Source organism: Paramisgurnus dabryanus, chromosome 7 (assembly GCF_030506205.2).
Source record: "Paramisgurnus dabryanus chromosome 7, PD_genome_1.1, whole genome shotgun sequence".
Lineage (NCBI taxonomy): Eukaryota > Metazoa > Chordata > Actinopteri > Cypriniformes > Cobitidae > Paramisgurnus > Paramisgurnus dabryanus.
The window spans coordinates 31,696,410-31,708,627 of NC_133343.1; the positions used below are offsets into that span (position 1 = coordinate 31,696,410).

The window sequence follows — 12,218 nt, forward strand, 5'->3', positions numbered from 1 at the left end:
GAAACCCACCCAAATCAGCGTAGGTTAAACAGGCGTGAGAGGAAATAGCCACAATTGTCTCATCAGCTGGCATCCCCATCGTTGCGCCAAGCGCTACAATGATGTCAGGAGACGGGGGAATCCCAAGCTTGCCAGCATAAATCGGTCACGCCGTGTAACGGGAGGTGGATCTGCCTCTACACAGATCTGCGTCCACCCTCACCGCTGAAAGCCAAGAAACGCAAGCAGTCCAACTCCAAAGTACACTTACAAATCAAGTTCACATACATTAAGGTTTCTTATGAAAACATTTTAATTATTATTTACATAAAATAAACGTAATACAGCCACACAACAAACTTATGAAAATATTTTAATCGTTACTTGCATGAGAATTTTTTTAACGCAGCCACACAAAATAAATAAAATCTATCACCACAATGCTCACCACTATGATTTCCCTTATCTCGTGTATTAATATTTTTTATTGTAACAATTTATGATTTGCAAAAATAACTGTTGCATCTGTGTAGATTAGATAAGCAAAGTGTGTGCGCGTTGTGCACGCTATACATTATGGTCAAGCATGCGCCCTTAAAATAGCATAATGAACCACGCGCAACGCGCCACTGACTTTAGATTAGTTTTTTCTGGTCAGTGGCGCAATTTTTTTTTGAAACTGCAAAATAGCATCAGGGATGGTTTGCGTCGGAACACGCTTCCTTTTTTGCGCTGAACCGCCCAGGGAGTGCAAGTTCATTCTCTAGTTTGCCGATGTGCGTCTGTGGAGAGAAAAACCCGCTGTGCGCCGGTGCAAAATACGAATGATACATGCGTCACTGACAAAGTCAATTGCGCTGGGTGCAAGATAGGGCCCTTTATATCCAAAGGTCATAAAACTGACTAAAATCAATGAACAGCGCTAATAAATAATCATTCTTACAGATCATTAACTAAAAAAAGTTGGTTTAGGGTTTAGTAACCTTTTTAAGACAGACCATGTGCAAATTCATAGTTCAACACAATTGTTGAGTATTTTCTCCATAAAACTGGAGTCTCATTCCCGCGGTTTGAAGTCACAAACATGTAACCACATAATCACATCAACACAGTTGAACGAGTGGATCAGAGGTACACACAGTTCACGTATTTGTATTGTGTTAAACCGGACTTAGCAGTTATATCTGAAATTGTCGAATGTAGCATCTAATTACATATGGTCCAAGGTGTTGCAAAAGAGTGGATGCGGGGTCTAATTTGCATTTTCATAGATTCGCGTATACTAAATGTGTTACATTTAAGCTGTTTTAAAGCATGAAGAAATGTGACAGGTAAAACTTTTTCATATACTATTATGATGATGACTTTTAACTGATCAAATAATCGACTACAGGAGGACTTTAAATAAAAATGAAGTCTTCATCTCATACTGGCTTTTAAAGGGGGCATTTCACAAGACTTTATTGAGATGTCAAATAAATCTTTGGTGTCCACAGAGAACGTATGTAAATTTCTTGTTTAAAATACCCCACAGATAATTTATAATAAAATGTTAAAGTTGCCACATTAACAAAAATGTGCCATTTTTGGGTGTGTCCTTTAAAATGCAAATGAGTTGATCTCTGCACTAAATGGCAGTGCTGCGGTTGGAGAGTGCAGATTAAGGGGTGGTATTATCCCCTTCTGACATCACAAGGGGAGCCAAATTTCAATGACCTATTTGTTCACATCCTTACAGAGAATGGTTTTACCAAAACTAAGTTACTGGGTTGATCTTTTACACATTTTCTAGGTTGATAAAAGCACTGGGGACCCAATTATAGCACTGAAACATGAAAAAAGTCACATTTTCATGATATGTCTTCTTTAAGTGGAGAAAAATGGATTCAACAAAAGACCCGTTAGAGAAAAAAAGAAGCACTTTAGATCTGTGTTTAACAGCACTTTGCACATTGAGCAGTCGAGAGTGAAACGAGTTCATCTTTGAATTAACGTTGTTATCTTAATTTAGTAAAAAAAACTCAGTGTCTGTTAACTGATGTTTCGTCCTACATCCTCTCAAGGTCACTCCATCAGAATAGCTCGCTAAAAATCTGCAGTTTATTCTGTGCTCCCCGTCCCTTCTTCTGACTCTCTTCCTCTTTTCCATCACGGCTTTTGTTCATTTCGCCCCCACCCGATTCGCGAACGCTCTTAACCAGAGAAGTCCAGAGAAGCTCTGTGATTGGCTGCTCTGGGTGGCGGCGTTCACAATCGATTACGCCACGCCGCTCTCCGGCTAACAGCTTCTTCGCTCCGCACGCTCTTCTTTTATACTGCCCTGCCGCCTGCACAAATCTGTCACCCCTCTGCCCTCCGTCGTCCTCACCCAATCTGTTCCTTTTCTTTGGTCGTTTCTGCTCGTTCCACGGCGGACTGCCAATTCACATCTGACAAAATCACCCGTTTCACTTCCACCAGCTCTTCCCACAGGAGAGAAAAATCACAAACAAGATCTCTTTAACATCTCAGTTCTTCCGTCAGACAGCAATGTGGAAAGAAAGGCTTTTTCTTTAAAGTAATCTTATTTATTGTCTTAATAGAGGTTTCTGGTCTTGTCGTACACAATTTAACAGTTTGCGTTATTGCAAAGAAAGAAAGATTTGTGCTTGTAATGTTTTATCAAAATACAAAATTTCTCTGTCACTGAAATTAAGCTTTATCTGCCGGATATCGCCTTTGGCTGGGAATACACTTTTTTATTATTTTCAAAAAGTAAGAAACCATTGGGTTGTGATTTAACCTACTGGGTTGTTTTAAGCCATTGTTGGGTCAAAAATAAACATGTTAAGGGTTAAGTAAACCCAACGTTGGGTTTGTCCCTTTTTGACCCAGTTGACACATCGTTTTTTTTCAAGTGTAGTGTTAAGCCATATACTTAGACGTTGTTTAAGCTATAGATGCTATATTAGCTCAGTGTTCGAATTATGTCAAAGCTTATGGGGGGTCCCCTAGCTAAGCCCCACCCCCCGGCCAAGCTCCACCCCCCTCATTATAGGGTCGCTGTGATTTCACAACGTAAGATGTGATCGTCCTTGATCAACAATCATCTGATCCTGGTTTTAATCAAAGAAACCCCAAACTACACTTAACTCAACACTGTAAAAAATTTCCCTGTAAAATAACAGTAAAGAGCTGGCAGCAGAGACGCCAGCAGTATACTGTTATTTTTACGGTATTTATACGTAAAATGACTTTACGGTAGTAGTCTGTAAACCAGAAAAACTGTATTGTTCTGTATTTATATAATTTACAGTAAAGAGCTGGCAGCAGAGACGCCAGCAGTATACCGTTATTTTTACAGTATTCATATGTAAAATTAATTTACGGTAGTAGTCTGTAAACCAGAAATACAGAATACTTCTGTAGTCACACTGTTAAATGATTTCACAGCTAATACAGTAAAAAATAAATGCATTTTTCTGTGATTTATTTAGAAACTAAAATAATATTGTTTAGGTTTAAAGTAACAACCTAAACAATATTATTTTAATTTCCAAATAATCACAGAAATATGCAGCATTTTTTAAATAACATAAATTTAGTCTCTAAAAATTCTTCATTGATATTTAAAATATCAGTCTCCCATGAACTTGCCCAATGAATTCCCAGGGCTAAAGACAACTGCTTAAGATATGCATTATTGTGAATATTATGCAAAATAAGCAACAAAAACTTCCAAATCAAACACCTTTATTTCAAAGAGAAATGTCAATGTCAACATGAATACAAAATAGGAAAGAAAATAAATCCTGTTGGACAATGCTGAAAAAGCTTTCTAGTAGTAAACAGAAACAGTAGTTTCTTGCTTTAGACTATATGGCAATAAACGTACGTTCTTAAATTGCTCGTCAGAGACTGCCCATGATCCTTACCAAATGTGAAGGGCATAACCTATAGTTTACTTTTTGAAAACATACCTAAGGCCATTTTGAAACTATTATAGTACAGTAGAACATTTTGTCAGGATGTATCAATAATAAGCATAAAAAACATTTAGGATGAAACCGTATAGGCACATGTGCCACTGCAAGCTAGACTTGCAGGTTACCTCTTAAAATTGTCCTGTGAGGTAGGTTTGTGTTTTTATATCTTAGTTCTTGTGGATCCAGAAGAGACGATCATCACTTTAGTAGCCGCTGTTCCTCTCTGCAGCATTATTCCAGTGCTGTCACTGTCAAAGAACAAAAAACAATCATACTCATAAATAAACTAAACAATCACGAATGTAAAGTATAAACTCCAAGCGAATGCTTATAAAGTTAAAAATACCAGTATAATTGTGGCAATGCCAGACTCTCAAAAAAAATAAGAGAAAGATTATATACTCACCGATCTATATGAAGTTCCATTAAAAAGTCAAGGAGATTCTTCAGTAGCATGGCCACGTGTGTATTTAACTGCAGAAGACGACTTCTGGACGATCACACCTTTCTTCTTAGAGACAATCTTGTCTGATGATTTTGGCATTTGTTCCTCTCTCTTGATTTATATCAATGAAGTGCCTAAATCAAAAGCAATTAATTGTTTTTTTGTCTTTCGTCATTGCACAAATTGAGTGGATTTAAAGGAATAGTCTACCCTTTTGCCATATTAAACTATGTTATTACCTCAACCTAGACAAATTAATACATACCTATTTTTTTTCAATGCGTGCACTGTACAACATGTTGTGAATGTGTTAGCATTTAGCCTAGCCCCATTCATTCCTATGGTACCAAACAGGGAAGCCACTAAACACTTCCGGGTTTTCCTTATTTAAAGACTGTTACATGAGGAGTTATACCAGTAAGTATGGTGCCACAAAATAAAACTTTTTTTTGTACCATAGGAATGAATGGGGCTAGGCTAAATGCTAACACATTCACAACACGCATTGAAAAAAGATAGGTATGTATTAATTCGTCTAGGTTGAGGTAATAACATAGTTTAATATGGCAAAAGGGTAGACTATTCCTTTAATGACATCAAATGGAATTATAATAAAGTCTATACCCTGTGTGTAGGTGTGTAGGTAGGTGTTGAAATGTACAGTACTAATTCCATTTTATGCATAAAATACAAACACATTAATTTAATTGTATATATCTATATAATGATGGCAGGGATTGAAGGGGTTTACCTCTGAATGAATTCCAGAGGGCAGGCTGTCTCATCTTGATACTGAAGGCTGAAAATGTAGTAGGTTGCAAACATAGCAGCAAGTCCAATTGCAAATGTTGGTGTGATGCCCTCAGAGCCCTTAAAGGTGATCATCCAACCCTTAATTGTGACTTGCCTTGTTGCACTTGAAACTTAACAACATGGAAATACTTGTTACCTTGTGTAAACATTTGTAAACTCAAGATGAATGGATAAAATATACAATGTGTCTATCAATGATTCTAAATTAAATGTATATTACCAGGTATCAGGCGAGGACTTGCAGGAAGACTGAGAGTTGTCTCAACGTCAGCTGCAGTGGCAGATACCTGAAGGGAACAAATACATTATCCTTACCATAATAAGATTTTTAAGAAGAAAATTTATAAAAAGGACAATAATTAGTAAACACTAGGTGGAATGTAACCAGGACGTGAACGAGGTACCTACAATCAAACTTCTAAATAGATTTGACATTCAAAATTTAAAGGGTAACAATTTATTTTTTTAACTCCATGTTGTCACACGTAGCTTACATGCAGCTTCCTTTGAGCCAAAAAAAAAAATATTTACACCTCTCTTTTTACATATGTACTGTAGTAGTACTCCCACAAATTAGTACACACATTGCATTTAGAAAGAGTCCAGAAAGACAATATTTTCACACCAATTTGGCGTTTAAAAAGAAAAATGCAAAGCCTTAACTATTCAACTTTAACCAAACTACAATTAGCTTTATTTTCTTGTTAACTGTTTGTAAAACACTTTTCATTAAAAGTCGACACAAACAAAATAAAACTCACCAAAACCATCTTGGATAGTCGACGTTTAAATAATCCTATGGTTTGGTTAAAGTAAATTTTTTAATAAGTGTTGTTTCTCAAATTCAGAAGTAGCCTACGGCTAACTTTACCAAAATTAAACAAAATACCACTCAAAAGTAATATTGTTTTGGCTATTCAAATCTAAGCCTCACTGTTCAATGACATGTTTAAATCCCTAGCAAGAGAAGCTTCTATCAGTTGATATCAAGCATTTTTGGCAATATGAATAAGATTTGAATTACCGTTTCATTTGTAGATGCAAGACCCGATGAATTTGATGAAGAACACTTGAGAATGTGCAGCACGTCATCTAAATTGTTCGTCCTCTTCTGGAAAATCTCCAATCCAAATAATGGTTCCCGAAATTCCATCCAGGGGTTGATGGCAAATTATTTCTGTATTTTTTTTAAAGAAAATTGACCAAAAGCAAAAGGCTAGCCTCAATTTATAAGACTAACATTGCTTAGCTTCTGCCCGTGCTCGAAATTCCCCAGTTAACATGCATTTTCGAGAAAATACTGTAGTGTCCTGTAATTTAAAACATCAACTTACTGTTGAGGGCATCTGTGTTGTTGCTCCAATTTAAGCAGCCCACAATGCATTGCTAACTACAGTACTAAACTGTTTAACATGAAAACAGTATTTTAGTGTTGAAAATTGGCTGTAAATTTACGGCAATTGCTTACAGTGAAACTCTAAAAAAAGTTTACCCCTCAAATTAGTGTGAAACACTGGCAAGGGCAGAACTTTTAAACAGAATAGGGGTGAAATAGGGTGGACTCATTCTTAAATTACATAATTTTACTATATAGTAGTGGTTAAATGGATGATTACATTGCGTTTTTTGAGTCATAGATTGAATAATTTTCGGATCAGCAAAACTGGAAATTATGAGCATATAAAAATAGAAAAGAACAAAGTTACAAATAAAGCAAGATCTAACAGTAGTATTTAGGTATAGAATCAAATGAATAATAACACTGTCTTCTTCACTGTATAAATTACATATAATTAATCTTTTTAAAGATACATAATTTTAAAGATAGTTATCATGCCACCAGGTTGAAGGTTGCTGTCCCCAGCACTCACAGCAGCCCCATTCGCGTAATTTGCGGGTGGTATACGACCCCACCGCTTTATGACCAAGTTGATTGTGCCCCAACTTCCGACCACGAAGTAATTCTTGCGTTCATAATCATAATTAGGGTCCATATTAATTTAAAACGCATGCCATGGACAACGCATGACGCGCCGCCGCCTTCTGCTTTTCAAAGCAGTCGCCTGTGAACACGAGTTTTGTTTTAGACGCGTCTATTTGAGTGCACTTGCTGCACATTTAGATTTAAAATAAACTTGAGCGCAACTTGATACCTTGATAAAAGGTAAATGTAAATGTAAAAAAAAGGTAAAAATCTACCGGTAAGTTATATATGTGACAATGATTAATCTATTAATAGTTATTCATCTATTTCATGCAAACTCTAGGGGAAAAATATAGGGGAAAACATTTCCTTTTCAGCAGTTGATAACTTGATAAAAGGTAAATGTCGTATTTTTTATATCTACCGGTAAGTTATATATGTAACAATGATTAATCTATTAATAGTTATTCATCTATTTCATGCAAACGCTAGGGGAAAAATATAGGGGAAAACATTTGTTCCTTTTCAGCAGTTGATAACTTGATAAAAGGTAAATGTCGTATTTTTTATATCTACCGGTAAGTTATATATGTGACAATGATTAATCTATTAATAGTTATTCATCTATTTCATGCAAACGCTAGGGGAAAAATATAGGGGAAAACATTTGTTCCTTTTCAGCAGTTGATAACTTGATAAAAGGTAAATGTCGTATTTTTTATATCTACCGGTAAGTTATATATGTAACAATGATTAATCTATTAAAACCTGTTAGCCTGCGCGAGGACGTGGATGTACTGAAGAGCTATTTATTTACATAATTTAAATTACTGTTAGTTTAAATGTACTTACATTAAACAACTATACATCATTAAAAAGGTTTTTGATATAAGATTTAGTTTTTGACCTTTATTTTAATCTGAGAATCCTAGTAACAGTAATTTCTTCATTTTTGTCAGGCGTTATGAAAATGAAAAACGGTACATACCTTTAATTTGAAATATAACCCTCAGCCGCACTCATTGATAAAAATACTCCTCCGTGATCGTCATGAAAGCACTCGATAAAACAACATCCATCGGGGCTTTTAATTCAAAGTATGCATATTTGGAGAAATATTACTTCAATTTTATATGTTTATTTCAAATTTCTGCAGGGGGGGGTAATATTTCACCCATTTTTATTCCAAACATGGCGATATGAGCAAGCTGAAGTGTGCAGTCATTCACACTCAGTTTGTTTCATTCATACGTGAAGCCGGAGGGCGCTAAAGTCTGAAACTCTCAATATGAAAACTTTCATAGAATAAGACGTCAGAGCTCAGCTCAGCTATCAGACGTGAACTTGAACAGTGACGTGCAACGATCGATCGCTGTTTTTATAATAACATGCAAATAAAGATGTTTTGATGTTTTAGAACAATGGAGACAATAAACACGATTAAGATTATATATGGTTTGTCTGTATTTTTAACGCTATGTCTGTTATTTTCATAACAGTACTGTATATTATAATGCTATGCTAATCGAGCAAAGCTAACAGCATAAATAACATAAAATTGTTTATTTTCGGTCTTATTTTATGATTCAAAGCCACATCAGATCACGCATGATTGTTTAAGCACTCGACTTTTGATGTTATAATGTGAGTTTTATTATAAATGCTTTTATTTGTAGTGTTTTGATGGTATGCTAAGCTAACGTACTAGCTGTTCTGTAAACATCTGCTGTCTGGAGATATGAGATATGTGTTTCTAGGAATAATTTTGACTGGTAAAGCTTCTTTAAGGTAAGTTTCTTTTTGTAAGAAAGGACTTTAATAAAAAGAAAGTGAATTGAGACAAAAGGAGGAAATAAAACACTAAATAGAAATTATGAGCAATTATTAATAATAATAATAATAAAATAAACATTTAGACAGCCATATCCCGGATTAAAAGTTGTTAATGACTCATCTGGATGCTTATTTAATGAGTCTGTTTAAAACCCGAAGCAATAGGACAATAAACTGAAAGGATGTTGTGAGATATAAATAAACAAACATTAGCTTAGCATTTTTGCTGTTTTCTCTAAATAAATTTACATGACATGGGTCTAAAAAACATTTCATAAAATACAGAGTTTTAGAGGTATCATCTTCAGATTTAAAACAGAACATGGTCAGACCTGTGGCTTTATCTGCAGAGCATTTCTAGATTGCTCCAAGGCCAATTTCATTTAGATTTTCATAACAATATTTCATACATGTTTGGTGGAGTTAATAAAAAAGTATAATTTAAGCTCTCTATAACAACTTTTTTCATTTTAACAGTAACTAATGTTCACCTCTTAATAAACTTCCAAGTGTCTGCTTTCAAATGAGACCAAACTTATGCTTTTAGTGCAAAGACTTCATAAACTGTATCTATTTTAGTTTGGCTATGACAGTTTTTGTGGGGGGGTTCGGAAAATGGAAAGAGGGCTAACAGGTTAATAGTTATTCATCTATTTCATGCAAACGCTAGGGGAAAAATATAGGGGAAAACATTTGTTCCTTTTCAGCAGTTGATAACTTGATAAAAGGTAAATGTCGTATTTTTTATATCTACCGGTAAGTTATATATGTAACAATGATTAATCTATTAATAGTTATTCTTCATCTATTTCATGCAACACGCTAGGGGAAAAATATAGGGGAAAACATTTGTTCCTTTTCAGCAGTTTTTGAATAAGTTTAATTGAATAATATTAAAATACCTTATGGTAGGGCTGCATGATTATGGCAAAATCATAACTGTTTTTAAACTATTTGCATTGAATTGGAAACGATATTTTTGGAAAATATATTAATTGCAAGGCTGCAAAGAATAGTGCAGTGAGGATTTAATTATATTATTTTAATATAGTCAGTGGTGAACTAAAGTGGGCCGGTCTAAGACATGAAACTCCAGGGCTGAAAATGAGTCCCACTTCGGCCCTGCATGTTACATTTTTCCAAGGTTTAAAAAAACACATGCAAAAGATACTTTCTACAAATAATTATTTATTTCTGAAAGATGCGTAGTTGAGCGATAGGCTAAGTATTAAAGAGACTATCATTTATTATCATTTAAGCGTGATTTCTTCTGCTTTCCTAATAAAATATTTTGTGTGACTGGGTTGACCAGCCGTCAGTCTGAGTGGATAGCTTTGCCACTGTTATGAAATAATTGTTTGAGAAGATTTTTAAAAAAAACCTTAAACCTAAAGATTACTAAAGATTCTTACCGCAACTGAGGTAAAAAATACTCCACACGCAGATAGAGACATTAACTCGTCTGTCAATTCCTCCAGAAAACAGCATGAGGCGCACTTGCGAGTTTCTTTATTTCGGACAGAAGTCATTTGAATTATTTTATTGCGAAATTGGGACAAATAATGGACAGTATCGCTTTGTGACACGCAAAATGAGGATTTTAAATTTATGTAGTATTTTAATTTTAATAAAAACCAGGGGACCCCCCTAATTTATATTTTTGTGCTTTATGGGGGGTCCCTTAAGGCTTATAGGAGGTCCGGGACCCCCCCAGACCCCCTTCAATTCGAACACTGTATTAGCTAAAGATTGAATCTAAGGCTATGTTTACATTAATGCGTTTATCCTTTAAAACGCGTTACTTTTGCTACGTTTACGCCTTTCATCTACACTACATCACCGTTTTCGACCCTCATAAACGGATTCGTTCGCAAACGCTGAAGACCCTGTTTTAGTTTGAGAACTCAGACGTTGCTCTAAGTGTAAATGAACGTAGACGGAGTCTTATGTAAACGAACAGCTGACGTTAACGTGACAGCGCATCATTTTCAAAGTAAAAATTATTTGATTCATGTAAATGTTGGTTTGTTACGGAGGTTTTGCCAAAAATAGTAAACATCTACCAACCAGCTATTATAAACGCTATATCGGATAGTTTTAACATGTATCCTTATAGATAATGTCTGTTTTATATGAATGTTTGAGTATTGTTGGGTTTAATGTGTTTATGTTTTGTTTAAATGTAGTTAGCTTATGAAAGATAGACTGTAATTTTAAATGCCATATAGGCGTTGCAAAGGCCAAAATGAAGGGAGAATTGTAATGGGTCAGACATTATTTTCCAGTTTAATGTAAGTTTTGTTTGCTACTTTAAAATGAATTTCGTTTCAGATAATTTGTCTCTTAATTTTAATCGATGTTTTGTTGATAAGTTTTGTGAATATAAATTAATAAAAACAATAAACTCAACGTCATTAATATAATGCTCGTTTAGGCGCTTGGCTTTTAGCTATTTGTGTGTTGCCAGCGGAGGACGTGCACGGACCTCGCACACTTTTAAAAATTAATGCAATAAGCATTTCTGGTAAAGGCTAAAGCAATACTTCACCTCTTACTATGTTTGATTGAAGTTTGAATTTGCTGATTTATTTTTGCTTCAAGTTCGCTACTGTTCAGTACTGTTCACTTGAATGCTTTCTTTTTAAATCATAAAGACCTTTCTGTTTAGTTATAAAATAAAAATTAACATATTAATCATATTAATATGTTGTAGGGGGGAGCTAGAACAGTATAAGTGTTTATGTTTTGTTTAAATTTAGTTAGCTTACGAAAGATAGACTGTAATTTTAAACGCCATATAGGTGTTGTAAAGGCTAATATGAAGGGAGAATTGTAATGGGTCAGAAATTATTTTCCAGTTTAATGTAAGTTTTGTTTGCTACTTTAAAATGAATTTCCTTTTTAGATAATTTGTCTCTTAATTTGAATCGATGTTTTGTTGATAAGTTTTGTGAATATAAATTAATAAAAACAATAAACTCATCGTCATTAATATATAATGCTCTTTTAGGCGTTGCGCTTTTAGCTATTTGTGTGTTGCTAGCGGAGGACGTGCACGGACCTCGCACACTTTTAAAAATTAATGCAATAAGCATTTCTGGTAGGCTAAATTAATACTTCACCTCTTACTATTTTTGATTGAAGTTTGCATTTGCTAAAATTTATTTTTTGCTTCAAGTTCGCTACTGTTTAGTACTGTTCACTTGAATGCTTTCTTTTTAAATCATAAAGACCTTTCTGTTTAGTTATAAAATAAAAA

At 34.6% G+C, this 12,218-nt stretch overlaps 1 long non-coding RNA gene across 2 annotated transcripts; it reads right to left on the reverse strand.

Moving 5' to 3' along the window:
- Positions 1–3,908: 3,908 nt before the first annotated feature.
- On the reverse strand, positions 3,909–6,301 carry LOC141282416 (uncharacterized). 2 transcript variants are annotated; one of them, XR_012337059.1, is made up of 5 exons: positions 6,227–6,301; positions 5,423–5,489; positions 5,141–5,312; positions 4,351–4,523; positions 3,909–4,192 (listed from the first exon to the last, which is right to left on the reverse strand). It is a non-coding gene; the product is annotated as an uncharacterized lncRNA (long non-coding RNA). The 2 variants fall into 2 exon arrangements; XR_012337058.1 differs by lacking the exon at positions 6,227–6,301 and having other exon boundaries at positions 5,423–5,561.
- Positions 6,302–12,218: the final 5,917 nt, after the last annotated feature.